The sequence below is a fragment of the Mustela nivalis genome, assembly GCF_964662115.1.
Source record: "Mustela nivalis genome assembly, chromosome: 18".
Taxonomy (NCBI): Eukaryota; Metazoa; Chordata; class Mammalia; order Carnivora; family Mustelidae; genus Mustela; species Mustela nivalis.
The window spans coordinates 3,745,067-3,764,181 of NC_139037.1; the positions used below are offsets into that span (position 1 = coordinate 3,745,067).

The 19,115-nt window shown below is 57.4% G+C and overlaps 1 protein-coding gene across 1 annotated transcript in view; it reads right to left on the minus strand.

Moving 5' to 3' along the window:
- The window catches only part of LOC309853245 (uncharacterized protein), a 48,137-nt gene extending 44,266 nt beyond the window's left edge, over nt 1-3,871 (minus strand). Inside the window, exon 1 of the mRNA XM_082711091.1 lies at nt 3,327-3,871. The gene's annotated coding sequence lies outside the window, so the exon portion shown is untranslated. The remainder of the gene's footprint in view (nt 1-3,326) is intronic.
- Between the last annotated feature and the right edge of the window lie 15,244 nt (nt 3,872-19,115).

Consider the following 19,115-nt stretch of genomic DNA (forward strand, 5'->3'; position numbering starts at 1 on the left):
TGAAATACAGGGAAAAAATGAAGAAAAACAGCTGCTTAACGTCTCCAGCTTGAGGCTGTGCCCTGCCAGCCCCCTCGCCCGCCACTTGTGATACGCGTTTGTGGGTCAGACAGAAACAGGTCAGAAGTGTGCCAGGGACGGTGAGCGCAGCAGACGCCAGGTGCCCCGTCTTCTGGCTGCCAGGGCTTATCGACCTTTGGTGATGGGGAGGGTTACAGTCGCCATCACTCCGTCTGCTCGCTGGTCTCTGAGCACTCACGGGCACACACTCTCTGAGGTTGACACAGTGAGATGACTAAGGGGACAGCCGCTAAGGGGACTAAGGGGACGGCTCCCCTCCCTGTCCGCAGTCAGACCCAGACCGTCCAGGCCAGCCCGAACTGCTCTATGCATCTCTTTCATGCCATAGTGGCAGGCAGGTCCAGCTGGTGTCCCCTGGAGAGCGTGGCTTGGTGGCATGTCTTGGGAGGCTGGCCTCTGCGAGTCGCGTCCACCAGCCATCACAGGATGGACATCTCAGAAGGACCACAAGAAACAGACCAAGCCCTGGCTACAGTTTCTACAGCCCGGACCTGCGGCAAGCATTGAAGAGGCCATTCCTCACAGAGCTAGCAGAGGGCGCCGTCCATGGCCACATCACACTCGCTGACACCTTCCATGGCTCCCCAGTGCTCTCCGAAGAAAGGCCAGATTCACAGAGTCGGCTTCCTAGGCCTGGGATGATGTGACTACCAGCCTTCCTGGCTTCTCCTCACCCTCCATGCTCTGCTCAGGCAACAAGGGCCGTCTTGCCGTTCCTGGGAGAGACGATACCTCCTGTGGCCACAGGGCTTCTGTGACCCCTTTCTCCCCAGCTAGACTGTCTGCGAGCCTCGCTCATGGCAGACGCCCCCACCCACATGATGCCAGCATGGCCTTGACCCCTGCTGGAAGGCTGCCTGTGGTGGACGTGGGTGCTAGCCACCAAATACTTCTGGATTCCTACCTTCCTGGGCCCCTGGGAGGACTCCTTGTCAGAGACGAGCTGCGAGCAGCAGAGGTCCGCCGCTGCCCGGCATCTCGCGGCCAGGACGCTCCTCCCGCACGGCGTCACGACGGTCAGGGGACGGCGGCTCCTCTCCGGGCATCCCTGGTGTCGGGGAGGAGCCCACCTCTGCTCACCTGTCGTGGGCCCAGACAATAAGCAAGGAGCAACCCTCAGTGTGTTCAGCCGCCGGGAGTCAGGGCTTACTGGTTAGAAGCCGGTCTGGACGGGGACCCGTCTCGGGCCCCACTGCAGGACAGCCGGTCGGCGGGCTGCACCGAGATGGCCCAGGGCCGGATCTAGGAATGCTGGATGGCCGTCAGGCAGCAGTTCGTTGAGTAGTAATTAATAAACCAATAGATTTACATGAACATATAACTTTTATGTTAATTTCACAACATACCAACCGAACTTGTATTTATTTACTCATTTAATAAAATACATGAATTTAAATTAATAAAGTAATTTACTGGCTCAGAGATGACCTTTTATTCCTTTTCCCATCTGGCCTGAAATTTCACAGTTAGAGGGTCATTTCTTTGGCATGAGAGCCCTGGGGCCCAGCAGGGGCCCAGCTGAAGGGCGACGGGAACAGCTTGGTGGCCCTGGGGTGGCGCCTGAATCTCTTTGCTGCCGGAGTCATGCTGGTTCTTTCCTGCCAGCCCGTGACTCTGCTTCGGCTCTGCCTACCCCATGGGGTTGGGACACTGGGAAGCCAGGCCAGGAAGGCCAGCGGCCTCCCCCCCACGTGGCTTCCAAGCACCTTCCCCAGGCAGTGGGGTCAGCCATGCTGCTGTCTGGATGGTGGGTGGGGGGCGGTGACCCAGTGAGAAAAATTCCACATGAACAAATGCCTCCAAACACTCTGCAGCCACACGTGAACCATGACCCTGGGCTGGAGCCGATCATTCATTGTTCTGTTCCTGCCTGTGAACCTGCCCTTGAAAGCAAGGGCCGTCGACACCTCCTGCCCGGGTGCCCACTGGGACAAGCTGAGAAACAGAACCAGTGACGGTTGCTCACACACCATGCTCCCCGGACCCCTCCCGGGGCCACGGCAGACATGACAAACGAATCCCAGCTCTCCAAACAGGCATTACTAATCCGGCGAAGCCTGCAAGGGCGTCTCTGGCCATCGTGTGTGACCTGCTGTGCATGGCCTGGCGCTCGGCATGTGCATTAGGAGCTTGGTTAGAGTTTGTTTAAGGAACACAGGTTCCGAACATCTGGTGACCAGGGCCCCCTCTCCCGCGACGTAGCTGTGTAGTTTCTGCACTGAATGAAAGCACCCGGCAGGAGGGGCAGCGGGGACTCGAATCCAGCCATGAGCGAGCAGTGGCCTTGGCCGTGGGGGACATGCCTGCCCCACGTGTGGCAATCCCGTCAGATGTTCTTGATTTTACCCAGTGCTGCCTGCCCCTGACTAGGGAGATGGGGCCCAGAATCCCAAAACCGAAGGCTCCAGACAGGCAGTAGCCTGTGCTCCCCAAAACAGAAGCTGGGCACAGAGGAGAGTCCTCAGGCCCGAGCAGGCTCCGTCCATGGGGCTCTGGAGCAACGTGGAGGCTCTGGAATGGCGAGGAGAGTGGTATGGGCCACGTCCACATGTCCACACCAGAAATGTGGTCCCTGGACCACGAGAAACATGTGCCCTTGGCTTGGGCTTGGCTGGGCTGACTTCCCCTCACCCTCTTCACTCACGGCCCAGGACATTTAATGGGGAGGGGACCCCCTTTCACGTCCCTTCATTTAAATGCCTCTTCCCTTTTTCAAAGTGCGAGAGAGCCTCGGTTCGCCCATTGAGACCAAACGTGGTAAATTCTGTTTCTTTCAACCCCGACCTTCATTCCCGCCACTCCCGCTGGCCCGGGCCGGCGCGGGGTCGCGTCTGCAGGGAGAGGCCTGGTCAGATCCGGCCCCATGCAGGCGAGCAGCCCTCCAGGTTGAGCGCGCAGCCTTCCCATCCCCTGGGGCACGAGAGGCCACGCTTCCTGCCATCAGAGAGGTCTCGGAACGGGTTTGCACGTTTTACATCACCGTCCCACAGGTGGTGATCAGCACGCGGGTGCCGCGGCCTGAGCCCTGTGCGTTTGTCCCCAGCTCCGCCCGGTTCCACGTCTCTGAAGGCAGGTCTTGCGAGCCATGATCCGGTGAAGATGGTTTAAGCCTTTGGTCCTGATGCTCGGACACCTGTAAGGACGGCCACTGGCCCCATGCCCTTGGGGACGAAGAGAAAACAGGGACCTCCACCACTGGAGGGAAGATCCCTAAAGGAATAAGGAAGGAGGAGAGAGAGGATTACCTGGTGGCCTCCGTTAGGGTCAGGCGGGAGCTGTGCGAGCCTCAGTTTCCCCCTTTATAAAATGTGTGATGACCTGGAGGCGTGGCCTGCGAGGCCGGCCAGGGACCTCATGCGGCCGGGAGCAGGCTGGGGTCGTCTGTGAGCTGTTCGGATTAATCCACACCCGGCCCCCAGATGGAAGGTGTGCGCCTTCTTTCTGGCTGGTTCCCGGGCCCGTCCACAGTGTCACACCAACCACATTCCTTTCTGACCAAGATGAGGGAGGATTAAGGTCTGATCAAGACGAAGTGCCAGCCTCTGGCTCGGCCCATCCACGGAGCCCAGCTCCGCCCGTCCCACTGAGGATCTGCCCGGCGGCCGGGACCCCCACTCTGCCTCTTGTTAGTGAGAGGTGGGCGGCCAAAACGGGACCAGAGCAGAGGGTCACTGAAACGCTCGGAGAGTGTGCAAGCCCAGAGCTGGCCGGGCGCGGGCCCCAGCCGAGCAGGCAATGTAGACAGGAAGTGCGCAATGGGCTTCTTCGGGCCGGACAATCTCTTTTTAAGTGGAAATGTCGATCAGCGTTCAGGAGAAGACTCCGTCCTTGGAGAGAGACCAGGTCTTTCCCTGGAAAACAGCCTCGCACTGAGCGTGGGCTGACCCAAATTGGAGACCAGCTCGCCTACGTGGCAGTAGGAAGCTGGGGGGGGGGGGCTTGGTGGCCCTCAAATGGGGCTGAAGAGGCTTTCTGGCCGGGGAGAAGGGGAGATGTGTGATTATGCCTCCTCCCCTCCCCTCCCTCTCTTCCTGTTCTTTTGATTCTGCCCAATATTTACTAAATGCCTACGAGGTCCCAGATACTCTGCTGGGCACTGGGGATTCAGCAGCCAATGGAAAGAACAAAAAATCCTGTCTCTGTGGAGTTTACATTTTAGTGGGAGAAAGACAAGAAAATAAATAAATAAAAATAAGTTCCAAGGGGCTCCTGGGTAGCTCCGTCGGTGAAGCATCCGACCCTTGATTTTGGCTCAGATCGTGATCTCGGGGTTGAGAGATGGAGCCCCGCATCGGGCTCTGCACTGGGCTTGGAGACTGCTTGAGATTCTCTATCTCCCTCTCCCTTTCTAAAAGAAAATAAATTCAAAAGTAAATTTCGAAGTGCACTCTGGGAGGCAAAAGTAAGGAAGGGAGATTCACTTTGCCAGTGAGGGGTGAGGGGCTCTTGGCTGGGGTAGCCCGGGGAAGGAAGGTCTCATAGAGGGTGGTGAGGAAGTGAGGTCTCTGGGGAAAGGCATCCCACAGGAGAGGGCACAGCAGATGCAAAGGTCCTGGGGCGGCACTGTGTCTGGCATGTTTGAGGACCAGCAAGAAGGCTCCATTCATCCAGTTCCTTCCCTGGACTGTCCCAGAACCTTCTCTTTGTCCCACTTGCTTCTGGGACTACCTCTCTGACCCAAAGACAAGTTCCGAACTGGGACGTTGTTCTCTGTTCTGGGGACTTGGGTGAGGAAGCTGAGACAGGTCTGTCCTCGCCTTGGTTACAGGCCAGTCCCCATCTTGAAACCTGGCAGCCTGTGGATTCGCCTGGCCCAAACAGCTTGCTTGCTTTGGCCCACACTGAATATTTTTTTCTTTTAATTGGGAACCTTTAAACTGGGTGTAATTTCAAACTCACAGAAAATTTGCAAGAACAGTACCATGGACCTCCCGGGAGCCCTTCACGCAGACTCACCCGCTGTTTGGGTTTTGTTCCATTTGCTTCACACCCATGTGTTGCTCTGGGCGTGTGTGGAGCCTTGTCCCCTCCCTGAGCCACGTGACCGTAAGTCACAGCCCCAGACGCGGCCACCTGTGCACACTGCGGTGTGATAGAAGCCACTGATGTGTCCCCCAAAAAGAAAGTGTGCAAACACATGTCACAGACGTGTCCCCCAAAAAGAAAGTGTGCAAACACATGTCACAGACGTGTCCCCCAAAAAGAAAGTGTGCAAACACGTGTCACAGACGATTTCAGAGCCCAAAGAAAGGAGGAGGCAGGGCCTGCCGTTTGCTGCCACGTGGCTGAACCCGGAGGACGTGATGCTCAGAAACAAGCCAAACAAGGAAGGACAAACGCCGCAGGTGACCACATCTGGGACACCAACAGTCAGACCCGTAGGAGCAGAGGGGGTCGTCGAAGGGCATGTAGCGTCAGGTCCGTAAGATGGGGCCCTCCCGTGGGCCCACCGCACGGCACAGAGCTGTCGGCAAAAATGGGGAGCTGTGTGCTAGGAGTGTGGCTCCCGTGTCAAACGTGGTCATCACTGAAGGAAGGAAGGAAGGAAGCTTTGGAGGTGATGCGGATGTTCACGGCATAGACCACGGGCCTGGCTTCATGGGTGTAGCCTAATCTCCAAACACATCGAGTTGTGTGCGTTGAACGCGGAGAGCTTTCTGGGTGTCCACCGCGCGCTGACAAAATGGTGACAGAAGCACTTCGTGGGCAGCTCCCGAGAACGAGGACATTCTCTTCCTTAACCGGATCGAAGTCGGGTCACCCCCGCGGACACCCTCTCGTATCTAACCCATTTCACGAGGCTCGTGTTCCGATCTCGCCCCGTCCTGTTCGTCTCCTGTGGCTGTGTCTGCTGTTTCTAGAATGCAGCCCAGGACCCCGTATTCACCTGCCGGGTCTCCTGACTGTCCTTCCCTCGTGCGTGGACAACTCGGCCTTTTCTTCTTTTCTTGGTCTTCATGGCGACAGTTCTGAAGCGCACGAGCCCGTTATTTTGTAGAGCATCACAGTTTGGGTTTGTCTCACACCCGGACCCTGGTTCTGCGCTCGGGGCAGGAATCCCAAAGGAGGGATGTTCCCGTCCCCTGAGCACGTCTCCTCTGAAGACATGATGTTGGTTTGGTCTAATACAGGTGCTGTTGTGTTTTTAAAAAAAAAAAATAAATAAATAAAAGTTAATTTGTTTTAGGAAATAACAGATTCCTCAAAATCAATTCTTAAGTTCCCTGCAAAACGGTAAGCGAACAGAACATGTCCCCCTCACGAACAGAAAATCACAATCCTTTGGGCCCAAGATACGTTGCTTGTCTTTTCCTTCTGCGATGACAGGCGGATGGAGCTCGATCTGTGAGCGAGCACGCTTGCCCCAGATGTCAACAGAGATACAGAAGTGACGAACAGACGCCTCATATTCCATTCTGGAGCAGGGCCAGCTTCGAGCCCAGACGAACCTTCTCTAAAGAACGGCCACATGCCCAGGGGCCTGTGTTCCCCGTTCCACAGCTGGTGTTTTCTCTCTGTCCGGGGCGGGGCGGGGGGTGGCTGGGTCCCGCTGCAGAGCCGCGTGAGGGCCCCAGCTGCCGGGGGTGGCGGGGGCTGGCGTGGAGTGGGGACTGGGGAACTGCTGGTGTTAGTTCTGACCACTTGATTAGGCTTGTGTCTGCCGGTTTTGTCCACTGAAAAGTTACCATTTCCCTTTTGTAAATTATAAATAATTGGGGGGCGGGGGACATTGAGATTATAAATGCCCTGTTACTCCAAACATCGTCTCTTGTGAGGGACCTCATCGCCTTGTTCCTAACGCATTCCTTTGTTGGCAGATACAGGACCCGGCAGATAAATGGTTGTCAGGGAGGCGCCTTTTCTTTCCAGAGAGAGTTTTCTCTTCCCTTCAGTTACTCACTTATTCTTTCCTTCCGTTGCCATCTAGGTGGTGCGCATGTTTCACCCATTCTACGGCTGGGGTGTCTTAGCCAGCCACTGCTGCGTAACGAACCACCCCAGCACCAACGTGGGAACATTCTCGCCGTTTTGTGGACCAGGCATTTGGGAACGGCTCAGTGGGATAGTTCTGGCTTGGGGTTTCCTGAAAGATGGCAGAGAGAGGAGCCACTCGTGGGCGCCATGTTGGTCTCCCTCCGCGAGGGCTCTCCACGGGCCGCCTGAGTGTCCTCGCGGCGTGGCAGCCGGCTCCCCCCAGAGCAAGTGACCCAAGGGATGGGGAGGCAGGCAGAGAGGGCTCCTTCCCAGGACCCAGCCTGGGAGGTGGGCCAGCATCACCTCCACCACGTTCTACTGGTTAGAAGTGAGACTTAGTGAGCGGGTCCACATGGAAGGGAGGGGAATGAGCCTCCGCCTCTCAAGGACGGAGGTCAAAGATTGCGCAGACATACAGGGGCTTCTCAGAAAGTTACACACAGCGTCACCTTACGACCCTGCCGCCCCCCTCCTAGGGATGTGCCCAGAATTATGAAAGCAGGGACCGGAACAAGGGCTTGTACGTGGATTTCCCAAGAGCAAAAGTCGGAAACCGCCCCAGGGTCCCGCCAGCCGAGGACGGGTGAACGGCGCATGGTCTGGTCGATGGTGAACTTCATTTTGTCATAAACAAGACGGAGGCGCTGATACAGGAGCAACAGGGGCCAACCTTGAACCTGACGCCCCGCGTGAAAGACGCCAGACACAAGCGGTCACACGGCGTGATTCCATGGGCAGGAGATGTCCGGAACAGATAAACCCAGAGATGGGGCCTGGGGGAGAGCGGATAAAAGCAATCGTGTCATCGTACGGGGGCTGACTTGGGGGTGACGGACGCCTGTTGACAGAGGCGGAGCTCATAGCTGTACAACATCGTGAATGCACGATCGCCTCCAGATGGTTCACTTCAAAGAGTTAATTACATGTTATGTGAGTTCCCCCGGTTAATTATTTAAAAAACAACAACAACAACAACAAAGTCCCACTCTGGGCAAGCCTGAACTCTGGGAGACGGGCTGGAGCTGGGCAGTCTTTCGGGAGCATGCGGGCAGAGGGGGGCTAGGAAGGGACGGGGGTGTGCAGAGAGATATGGACAAGGAGAAGACAGAGGTGCCCTAGCTTCCAGAGGAGGGGGCAGCGGGGGAGGGCGGGGACGGTGAGGATCATCGAGGGCCTCTGGAAGCTTCTAGAAGAAGAGCAACGAGCTGTTTCTGCGTTGGGTTTGTGGTGCTGGGAGTGACTCCCCCCAGGGCTGCTCTTGGGAGCATCTGCCACTAAGTGAGTCAGCAGGAGGGCACGCTCCACATCTATCTGGGGAAACAGGCGCTGTGTCTTGTCATCTGAAACCAGCCCTCCCCACCACATCCCGGGGGCTGAGCCCCGATGTCGGAGCGGCCGGCGCCTCTGCTGAGCCTGGCGGCAGACGGGTGAATGTGACTGTGTGGGGAGGCGCCACGTGGGGCCGGGGGGGTCTCGTAGGCAGCAGGGGGCTGTGCTCATGTCACAGGCGTGTCCCGGAATCCTCTGCGCCTGGTCCAACGGCAGCACAACTTTCCTCAAGTTTGTGGGGTTTTCCTGGCTCGTTCTCGCTGGGGGCTGGGCTCCGGGCGCTTGGGCGCGAACGGAACCCTTACGCCCTGAACGGGGAGCAGAAATGCTACGGAGGATACCCAAGTCTCGGAGAGACCTTTGGGGATCAGGGTGGGCAATATTTTAATCAACACCGACCCTGGGAGGGCACGAGCCTCCCTAAGGCAATAGTCTTGATCAGGTGAACCCGAGTCTCTGTTTAAGCAGGTGACCGAACGGCCTCAGGGAATCTCTGTGGCAGGTTTTGGGGGATCACCACAGGGTTACAAACTTGGGCTCAGGGTTGGGGGACCTGAAGTCAAGACTAGCTGTGCCACCCTCTAGCCGTTTAACTGGGGGTCCAGCCGCCCGATCTCTCTGTGCCTCGACTAGTCCTTCTGTGGAATGGGGTGACAGCGAGCCCCGGCGGGTAGCGCAGTGGAAATGTGTGCGATGCGCTGGGCACTGAGCACACAGCCCCCACGATTATCAACCTTTGTCTTTACATCACTGCGATACGCCCGAGGTGCTGGCCAAGATTTATCAGACCCTCCTTCCCCGTCACCCGTCAGCATCACGATGTCTCCCCCCATTTTACGAGGGGGAGAGACGGTTCCATTCAGGGATGGGTTGGGGCAGGTCGCATCTGCACAATTTCAAATCGCACACGCTTTGCTCAATTTCATGCTTAGTTTCTTACAACCTACAACCGTCCCTTCCAGAAATACATTTTAGAAGGGTCCCCTCTTAACATGGCCACGGGGTTTGGGAACTTAGAGCCAAGCCTCGGCTGCAGGAACAGCTCCCGGCCCGAGAGCGGCGGGCTCTCTCTCTTGCCCGGGATCTGGGCTGGAGGCAGGGGGTCATGGAAAGGGCTTCCCTGGGTCTGGTAGAGGGAAAGCCGCTTCCCGGTACAGCGGCTGGGCGGAGCGGCTCCCGCGGGCACGCCCACATCAGGATGACTGAGGGAGGGTCCGGGAGCCGTCCGTGCTCAGGTGGGCAGCGCGGGGCCGGAGAAAGGGGCTGGGAGGTCTGTGCGCCGTGCCCAGACCTGCAGTTGGCCAGCCCCCAAGACCCACAGGGAGGAAATTGGGGGAACAAATACCCGCTTATCTCCTCCAGCTCCTGCTTGTGTCTCCCACTGGCCAAATCCCACAGGACCCCAAAGGCAGCTGGTCCCTACAGGAGGGCCCCGGGAGGCAAAGGGTGCAGGACGGACAGGCGTGAGCAGCAGCAGCCTTCGGAACAATCCCTGTGTCCTCAGAGGCCAGCATCGCCGGCCGGGAAAGGGCCCCCTTGTCCCCCCCCCCCCCCGCCCCCGGAGTCACAGGGATGGCAGGCCTCTGGCTTCCTCACGCGCAGATCTCATGAGGGAGAGGAAGGGAACCTTATCCCGCTGTTTGTAAACCTCAGAGAGCCCAACAAAGTGTTTTTCTTAGAAGCCAGGCCTGGATTTGCCTTGGACATCTGGAATACCTTACCCGATTTCCCAATCTCCACGCGGGCGGCCCTCGGCTAACTCGGGACCGGGGCCAAGCGGATGGCCCAGGGCACCTGAGGGACTCACATCTGATGGCCAGAGGGACAGCTGAGAGGCAGATCCCACTTGGATCCTGTCCCAGATTTGGCCGGAAAAAAGCAGGATGGACAGGGTGTTCTGGAACCTTCGCATGGGGCACGAGGACTCACATCACGCCATCTCAACAGACTCTCTACTGCCTCCGGACCCTAATACGCCCCAAGTCCTGTCCCACTGCAGGGCCTTTCCTGGGCTGTTCCTTTGTCACAAACGCCAGCCCAGCCCCCTTCACCCCACTGCCCCCCCCCCGCCAGCTCTCAGGGGACACAGTCCCCAGCTTCCTTAACTGGGTCACAGCGCACCGTGAGCCCTCGGAGCCCCTGCTTCCGTATTTTGTCACACGGGTGTCTCCCAGCTGTCAGCCCCGGGGAGGGCAGGGGCGCGGCCGGCTCCCGTCCAGCCGTCCCTCTGGGTCTGCGCCTCCTACGCCGTAGAAGCTCAAAGAAGGGTCTGCTACACGAGTGGATGACCCCCCGGGAGCCCCAGAGACAGGGCTTGTCTGGACTCCGAGGGTTCATTCTACTGTCTGTGCACTCGGAGACACAGGCACGGCCGTTCCCAACTTTTCTTCGTCGTTATTTGTGATGTGTTGAGGGAAAATGATGTGGAAACGGGCAGAAGTGACTTGTCCACGCCGAGGCGACGGTGAAGGTGGTCGGGGGCTATTATCCCGTCTCTGAGCTGCTCCTTCAGCCCTCAGCCCAGCAGACGTTTGCCCTGGGGTGGGCACGGCCGGGCCAGGGTGCTGTGAACCCGACATCGTTCCCAAGAGCCGTCCCTCTGATGAGCGAACCTAGGTGGGGGCCTCAGGACCTCTCTGTGCTCCAGGAGCCGTAGCGGAACATCCTGTCCGCCCCGGCTTCCTTTGCGGGGATCGGCGGGTCCAACGTGGGGCACACGTCACAATGCAGATTCCCGGGAGGGCCGGGTGGGGACCCCCTACAGGAAGGGGTTTGGTGGAGCTCAGCGGGCGCGGCAACCTGCGACCCCTCTGGGAACCCTTCCTATGGGGACACCCCTCCCGGCCACCTCTGTCCTTGTGTCTGAACGAAGACACACAGGAATCAGGGTGCCCCTTAGTACCATTCAGATAAGCGGGATGGTTTGACTCACCGACAACACATCACGGGCAGCCAGGCCTGGAAAATATGGGTAAGAAAAAAAAATCAGCTGAAATCAACAAAAAAAAGAGGGGGAAAGTGTGCTTTTGTTTTGTTTATTTTTTTCTTCTTTCTTTCTTTTTTTTTTTTTTTTAAGGCTGGAACCAATTTGGGGGTTAAACCAGCTGCCCACACAGATTTATTTCAGCTTTTCAAGCGTTATTCTATATGATTTATTTCCTGCTAACGCATTTGACAACTGTTGTGTAAACGGTTTCCATTTATTCTGGAAAGACATCTCCTCCTGCTTTGGGGAGGTCCTCCTAGGACCCAACTGAATCAGAAAAAACAGCAACTGGTTTTGATTTGGAAAAACAAAACCCACAAGAAGACAGAAGAGTAAAATAAATGCTGATTCCAAAAGCCATCTTAAGACATTCCAGAATGAGTCACCCGGGCCTCTCTGGCCCTCTGTGATGGGCCAGGTCTGAGTCCTGCTGTGCACCTCTGGGCAAATTACTTGGGCTTTCCGAACCTCTGTTTCCTGACCCATAAAATGGGGATGGCCGCTAGGGCACCTCGCGGGGAGTGCGTCACAGAGACTAGGCAGGGCACTTTGCAAACACTTAAAAACGGTTGCAGTTATGACTTATAAAACGGAAACATTCTGAACCACAAAGGACTCCTCACAGCGCTTTAATACCTCAGCTCCGACCACAAGGGCCCCAGAGGGACCCGGGCAACACCTGATTTCCAGTCTCGGACACAGAAGTGACATATTACAGAACAAGGGAGGCTCTAGGAAGGCGTAGGGGTCCGCCGGCTCTGGCACAAATGGTCCATTAAAGGCAAAGTTGTCTTTGAATCTGAAAAAACTTTTTTATCTGAAAGGAAGTGGGGGCCTCCTTTCGAAGAAAGCAGTTTGCAGACCTCACAATCACTCTTGCTTCGCTATGACGGGGGGAAAAGATCTCGATTTGGCCAAGTCTGTGAAGCCGGCTGGAGAACAAGAGAACTTTCCATGAGCCGGTATTAAGGCAGGATGTGATTCAGGTGTTGGGGATAAGGGGTTTCCAGAGCGGTCATTAGAGAGGAAAGGCCGGGTTTCCTTGTGGCCACCAGCACCGCGGACCCGGCCTGCGGCGGTCGGAAGGCGTGGGTGTTGCCGTGAGCATGGGGAAGGGGCTGCCGGGGCGCGGGGCCGCTGGCCACCAGACACGTGTCCAGAGGATACATGCACGTTCCGTGTGGCGGAGCTGTGCTCCAGTGGCTGCCATCCCGTGGGAGGTGACGCGAGGACGTCCCCTGGTCTTCGTTCAGAGCAGCCACCCGGCTGGCTCGAGAGGGTCCCGCTGGCCCAAGTGTGTGGGCTCCGTCAAGGCCCCCGCGGGTCAGAGCACGAGGAAGGGGCAGGCCATCAGCCATCTGGGTATCCCATGGCAAGAGGACTAGAGAGGCCGGGGCCGGAGGCCAGGAAAGGAATTCGAGGTCAGCACTAGCTGAGCCAAGTGAAGGAGAGAGGGCGCGGGGGCAGGCCGGGTCAGCAGGCCAGTGTCAGCTCCCGGGCTCCAAACCAAGCCACGGCTGAGCACACAGGCCAGAGTCAGCACGGAGATGCTGACTGGGCCTCACAGAGCCTGATGGTCGCAGGAGCTGCATCTCAGCCCGGGGGTTCCTGGCAGTGACCCTGCTGCTGCCTGAGGGCAAAGAACACTCACCCTTGGCCAAGACCTTGGCTGCCTCCTGTTGGGAAGGGGCTGATGAAGGGCTGTGGGGGAGGCCGAGATGGCAGGACAGTGGGATGACCTCGGTGTCTGGGGAGGCACCAGGTTCTTGGTTGTAATGTGTCCTGACTCAAGGCCAGACTTAGCCCAGGCAGAGAGGGCACTCAGGACAAGGGCACCCCCCAATTCCCAGACCTTTCCCCCTAAGACAGGGGCAACTCACACAGGTGGCTTAGCCTCCCTCCTGTATGCACCAGCCCCTCTGCTTCAGGCCTCAGGCTGCGTGGTTCATGGGTGTGTGTTCCCAGGAAGCCCAAGTGAGGGAAAGCGGAAAGGGGGCAGGGCAGAGGGATGAGGCATCCGGAGTGCGCATCCTGCTGGGGACCCCAGGGGACAGGGATGCATACACCCAAGCTTGTCCTTCCTTGCTGGAGGGCTGCTCCTGGGACAGTAACTCCTCCGAAGGGTGACCAACCTTCCCAGTCCGCCCGGGACCCAGACATTTCCTGGGCTCCGGGACTTTGAGTGTTAGAGACAGGAATGTCTGGGCCAATTGGAACAGATGGGTCACCCGACTCTCTGGCTCTTCCGGGCCCCCTGATGCACAGTGAACTTGCTCCTACAGCCACAGAATGCCTCAGAAGTCCCTACCATGCACCGCAAGTAGGAAGCTGCCATGGGGAGTTCAGAGGGGCCACGGACGGAGGGTATCCAGCGGGGCTGCTCCAGCAGTCTAACCGCCCCATATACCCGTGACTGCCCCACCCCTGTGCATCCTTCCTGCTGCCTCCCCTCATTCCCGAGCCACAGCACTCTGGCCAGCCACCTGCTCCACACACTCTCCTGGCTCCTCTGGCCTCAGGGCCTTTGCACTGGCTGTTCCCTTTGACTTGAAGTCTCTTTCCTGGACACACATGTGGGAAAACGTAACCTCCACGAGAGAAGTTTGTTGGGTATGAACAGTGCCTTATTCCCAATGCATGGTGTCTAACACACAATAAACATTTATCGACTAAACAAATGAATGAAAATGATCTAAAAACAACATTAATAGAAATAAGAATCTCAAATGCATCTGGAGATGAGATTCCAGGCCTTTCCACCCATGGAGATGGCCTCCTCCACAGGAAATGGAAGAACAGTCCAGTGAGGCCCGAGAGAGCCCCGGGGTTCCGGAGTCCGCTGCAGGGGTCTCTCCGCCCCCTTGCGCCCTGGAGCCTCCAGCAATCCCTGCCGTGGTCTCTGGAGGGGACCCAGCCCAGGACCAGGACTTCCCAATTCCTCCACGTGAGTAAACTAACCCATGCAGAACCTCGTCAAATGAAACAAAAAATGTGCTGTTGACTTTTTTAAAGCAGGGGTGGGAAACCTGGACCCAGCTGCTTCCCATTTCCCTCAGAGGAGCCCCAAGGACAGCCCGAGAGGACTCAGAGGCAGCCTGTCCACACAGCCCCGAAGAGCTGAGATTAGACGTCCCAGGTGAGAGTCTCCTGGGGCGCGGCGGTGGATGCGGAAGGTGTGAGCATGTCTAACAGGCTCCCAGGTGATGCCAATGGCCTGTGGCCAAGGCTTTGAACATGTGACGAACATTCGGCAACATCCCCACTCTGCCGGAGTCAGGAAGGTTTGATGATCTTGCCTATAGTTTCCACAGGCTCAGCAGTGGTGAGGTGTAGACAGAGGAGGAAGAGGCCCTTGGGGTCACTAGCAATGTGAGGGTCAAGGCAGTTTCTCAGATACATAGGTCCATGGGTCTGAAGGTATTGCATACCCACGGTGTTGTCTGTTGTGACAAAGAGGCCCCTAATTCCTTAAACAAGGTAGTAGTTCTCTCACTGTCCAGGGGGGGGGGTGTCCAGGGCTAGGAGGGCAGCTCTGCTAGCTTCAACACTTGTTTGTTTGTTTGTTTTAAGATTTTATTTATTTCACAGACAGAGATCACAAGTAGGCAGAGAGGCAGGCAGAGAGAGAGGGGGAAGCAGGCTCCCTGCCAAGCAGAGAGCCCAATGCAGGGCTTGATCCCAGGACTCCGGGATCACGACCTGAGCCGAAGGCAGAGGCTTTCACCCAGTGAGCCACCCAGGCACCCCAGCACTTGGTTTTTTGTCTCTGGATCCAAAGTGGTTGCTGCAGACCCTACCATCGTGTCTACATCCCTGAAAGTGGGAAGGAGGAAAAGGCAAAGGGAGCCATGCTCATTCTTTTTAAAGGCACCACCCAGCAGTATCGCGAACCACCTTGCCCCACTCCGAGGGCCAGACACAGCTATGGGGTCATCCCTTGCAGCAGATGAGGCGGTCTTAGGCTCAGTGAAGCGGAGACATTCTACCATCTAAGGAAGGAAGGGATGGATATTGGTGGCGACTATAGGAAGAAAATTTATGTTCAAACCCTAAACTTGAAGTGATGTGAGTGATATTCCAACCACTTTCTTAGGTATAGACCACGTGGGTAGAGTACATGGAAAGTGAACTAATGACCCCCAAAGATGTCCACATTCCAATGCCCAGCAAATGTGACCCAGAAACTGCGTGGGGGCCGAGCATAGACTTGGACCAGGCCCTTTCTGGATCCACCAAGCACAGACTTGGCTTTCCCCACCATCAGCTAGGGAGAGCGATATGTGACCAGATACATCCTGAGGATGCTGGGGCTCCCCAAGCTGCTCCCCGGCTCGAAGAAACAGACCTTCCCTGCAGCCAACTGGGAGCTTTGAGAGCGACCCGTCTGCTACTGTACCAGTGCGTGACACACGCTTCCGTCCTCCCGTAGGATGGGCTCAGCCGTTCACAGTGGCTCACTCTCGGTGACTCCCCCAGACCTCCCAAAACCTCTCTCACTACCCCATCCCCCCAAGGAGGCTGGGGAGGAGGAGGCAGGCCTTGAGCCCAGTCCCCTGAGGCTCACTTTCTCAGCTGTCCACACGGACCAATAGCCTGTTTCTTGCCCCCAGGGACCAGTGAAGATGCAGAAAGATGATGGCAGATAGAGAATTCTGGAGACTGACTCCATGGAACGCCTTCCCAGAGAGCCTGCCCCTCCAGGGGTGGTCACTGTGACTAAAGAGGAAACAGGCCACCAGACTATCCTAGGGGAGCCCCAGTGCACCTGGACATTCTGGAAGGTTCCTCGAGTAAGGCAGGAGGGAAGCTGCAGCTGGAAAGGAGTGGGTGGTCAGCAGGCTGAGCCCAGAGAAGCCACCTTGTAGGTGGGAGTGGGTCAGAGTACTGGCTCGGCCCTGAGCCTCAGAGCCCACCTGGGCTGGCTTCACCTGATGGGTTCCTCACAAGCAGGCTACAGAGGCCCCTCAGCCTACAGTGGGGACCAAGGCCCTGGAGGGAGTAACTTGCCCAAGGGCATGCAGCCAGGACCTGGTGGCGCCTTCCCATACCAGCCCGTGCAAAGGCCCAGGGGTCTGTGGTGAGAGGAAAAGCATCAGGGCTCAGGAGAGTCTGCACAGGCAGATAGAGGGCAAGCTGCAGGACCTGAGGGCACCCCACCCCCCCCAGCCTGAAGGCCATGGGGGGGTGATGGGAAGCCAGAGGGTGCTCTGGGCAACAGACAAGGCAGGGGACAAAGCGCCCTTCAGCCCCCGTGCCAGGAGCCCCTCCTTTCCCTGGTGATGTTCCCTCTGGCCTGCAGCCCTCTCTTTCTGGACAAACATTTGGAGCAGGGTGGGGACATTTCCTTCTGGAGATAAGGTCTACGCAGGCCTTCCTGGAGGGATGCCTTCGCGAACAGCTGTGGATCTGGACATGCCTCCCTGGGCCGGGACATGCTGGAATTTTTCTGATAAGTTAACCCCAAGACTATAACGATCCTAGGGGCTTAACCCACCTTGGTCTGCAGAGTGTTTACAGACAGAATGCAAGCAGACAGCCTGCAGCCTTTCCAAACAACGCACAATTCGCACAATTCGAGGGGCTGCTTTGCAATGCTGTTACAGGGGGCCTGATCTTGAGGGAGGGGCCCATGACAGCGCCCTGCTCCCTTGGAGACAAAACGGAGCTAAAGTCCCTTTGTGAACCCTCTTTGCTTAGCAGTCAGTTGGGGGGAAATTACAATGGCCAAGCTAACCTCCCTCCCACCCCACTTACGAACAAAAATAGTTTTGGACATCTCATGGGGAAAACGTGGTGGTTTTGTTTCTTGTTTTGTTTTGTTTTTACAGCTCTTGTGAGATTTACATCGCACACGACACGTTCAGCTGTTTAAAGAGTACGACTCGACAGTCGGGGGCATATTCAGAGTGAAGCTATGGGTCAGTCTCGACCCTGTCGTCACCCTGTACCCTGAGCCGTCCCTTTCAATGTCCCGACCCCTCGCCCGGCCCCCCGCAGCCATGAATCTGCTTTCGGGATCTGTGGATTTGCGCCTTCCAGACTCTCCGTATAAAGGGAGGCCTGGGCTTTGTGACCCACGGCCCTGGCGAGCTTCCAGCAGGAGAGTCTCCTGGCTGCTGGGGCATCTCAACGCAGGTTTCCGTGGGGACTTAGGTGGATGTCTCCTTACACACAGAATGCCTGGGTCGTACGGGAAATCCATTTCACCTTGGGAACAGCCGGACTGGGAAAACATGGGTGCTCCCGACAGACACGACGTGTTTATGAAGAAGATTCATGGACACCTGTTACGTGTCGGCTCAGAGCCGGGGGTCCCGGAAATTATCTTAGTTTATCCTCACAGCCGGCTTATCTGGCAGTGGGCACTGTTGTTGGCCTCACTGCTCAGGGGCAGGAACAGATGAATCAGAGACGTTGAGTCACCCAGCAGCGCGGCCCAGCCTGCAAGCGCAGAGCAGGGATTTGAACCGTTGCTTTCTGATGCCTCCTGAAGGGTGGTCTCTGTTCGTTCTAGCCCCCGGAAAAGCCTCCGTGTCTCCTTTTTACTCCTTTTTGGCCGTGCTCATCGTGGAGAACCGGAACCCTGCGGCCGCGGTCTCCCTCCTTCTCCTGGAAACTGTTTGGGCTGAGTCCCAGTGCTTGTGTGACCGTCGCGGACTCCCCTCAGGCCCGCCACGGGCTCCCCTGCTCAGACCAACCCCTGTAGCGCCCTGCGACCCGCCGCGTCCTTCATTTTCTTCCCCAAGGCCACATCGATGTATGTCCGCAAAGAAAGCGCTTCCCACCTTGAGAAGGTCTTCGGTCCTGGGCTGGTCCGCAGGAAGCTTCCTTGAATCACAAGGGAGGTGCTTCAGACCTTTCTGGTCTTCCGCCCGGCGTGCTATGGGGGGTACGCTGATGAGACACACGGGCATCTGGGAGGTGGAAGGCGGGCTGCCTAGACGGGGGGAGGTTTGCCATTTCCGAAGTATTCGTTCGGACCCCTGGGTTTAGATCTATAAATTGATCCCTGGTGCTCTGCTGCCCCCTGGTGGTGGGCAATTCTGCACCCCCCCCCCTTCGGGAGGTGCCCCCTGACTGCAGACTGACGCGGGGACCTGCTCCAGGGGCCCCCAGGCCAGCCTCCTCGTAACTGCTTTCTCTTGGTAACCAATCTGCTATCAGTCATTTGTACTTTAGTAAGAGTCAGTTCGAGTTCTAGTCTGTCCTCTCCAGGGAGATTTCTTCCTAACCCCAGAGCTCATCACGGAAGGGCAGGAAGGCTCCGCCTTGGCTTTGTTTCGTGGGCTGGAGAAGGAAGGGGCAGGGGTGTCTTTCCAGACACCTGGAGAGCAACTGTGTCCTCTGAGCCTGGCATGTGGGGGAACCTGGCCGAGGTCCTGCCTCCAGCTTCCCTGGGCTCCTGACCTGGACGTGTGGGGTGTGCCTTTGCAGCTGCCGGGTAAGACACTAACCTCTGATTCCGAGCACTTGCCCGTGCTCAGCTTCCCGCTGTATCTTCCCGGGCGGCCCTCCGAGGTCAGAGTTGCCGCTAATCCTTATCTCACGGACATGGCCGTGGGGGTGCAGACAGGCTAGGAGGCCTGCTCCCTTGCACCTGGCAAGCTGAAGGGTCAGGAAGGTGTCCAAGGAGACGGGCCTGTGGCTGCTGGCTCTAGAAGGCTACAGGCCTCAGAAGAGACAAGGCCGGAGATGGCGGAGGCGGGCCTCGTTTCAAGGACACCCGAAGTCGGGGATGCGATGG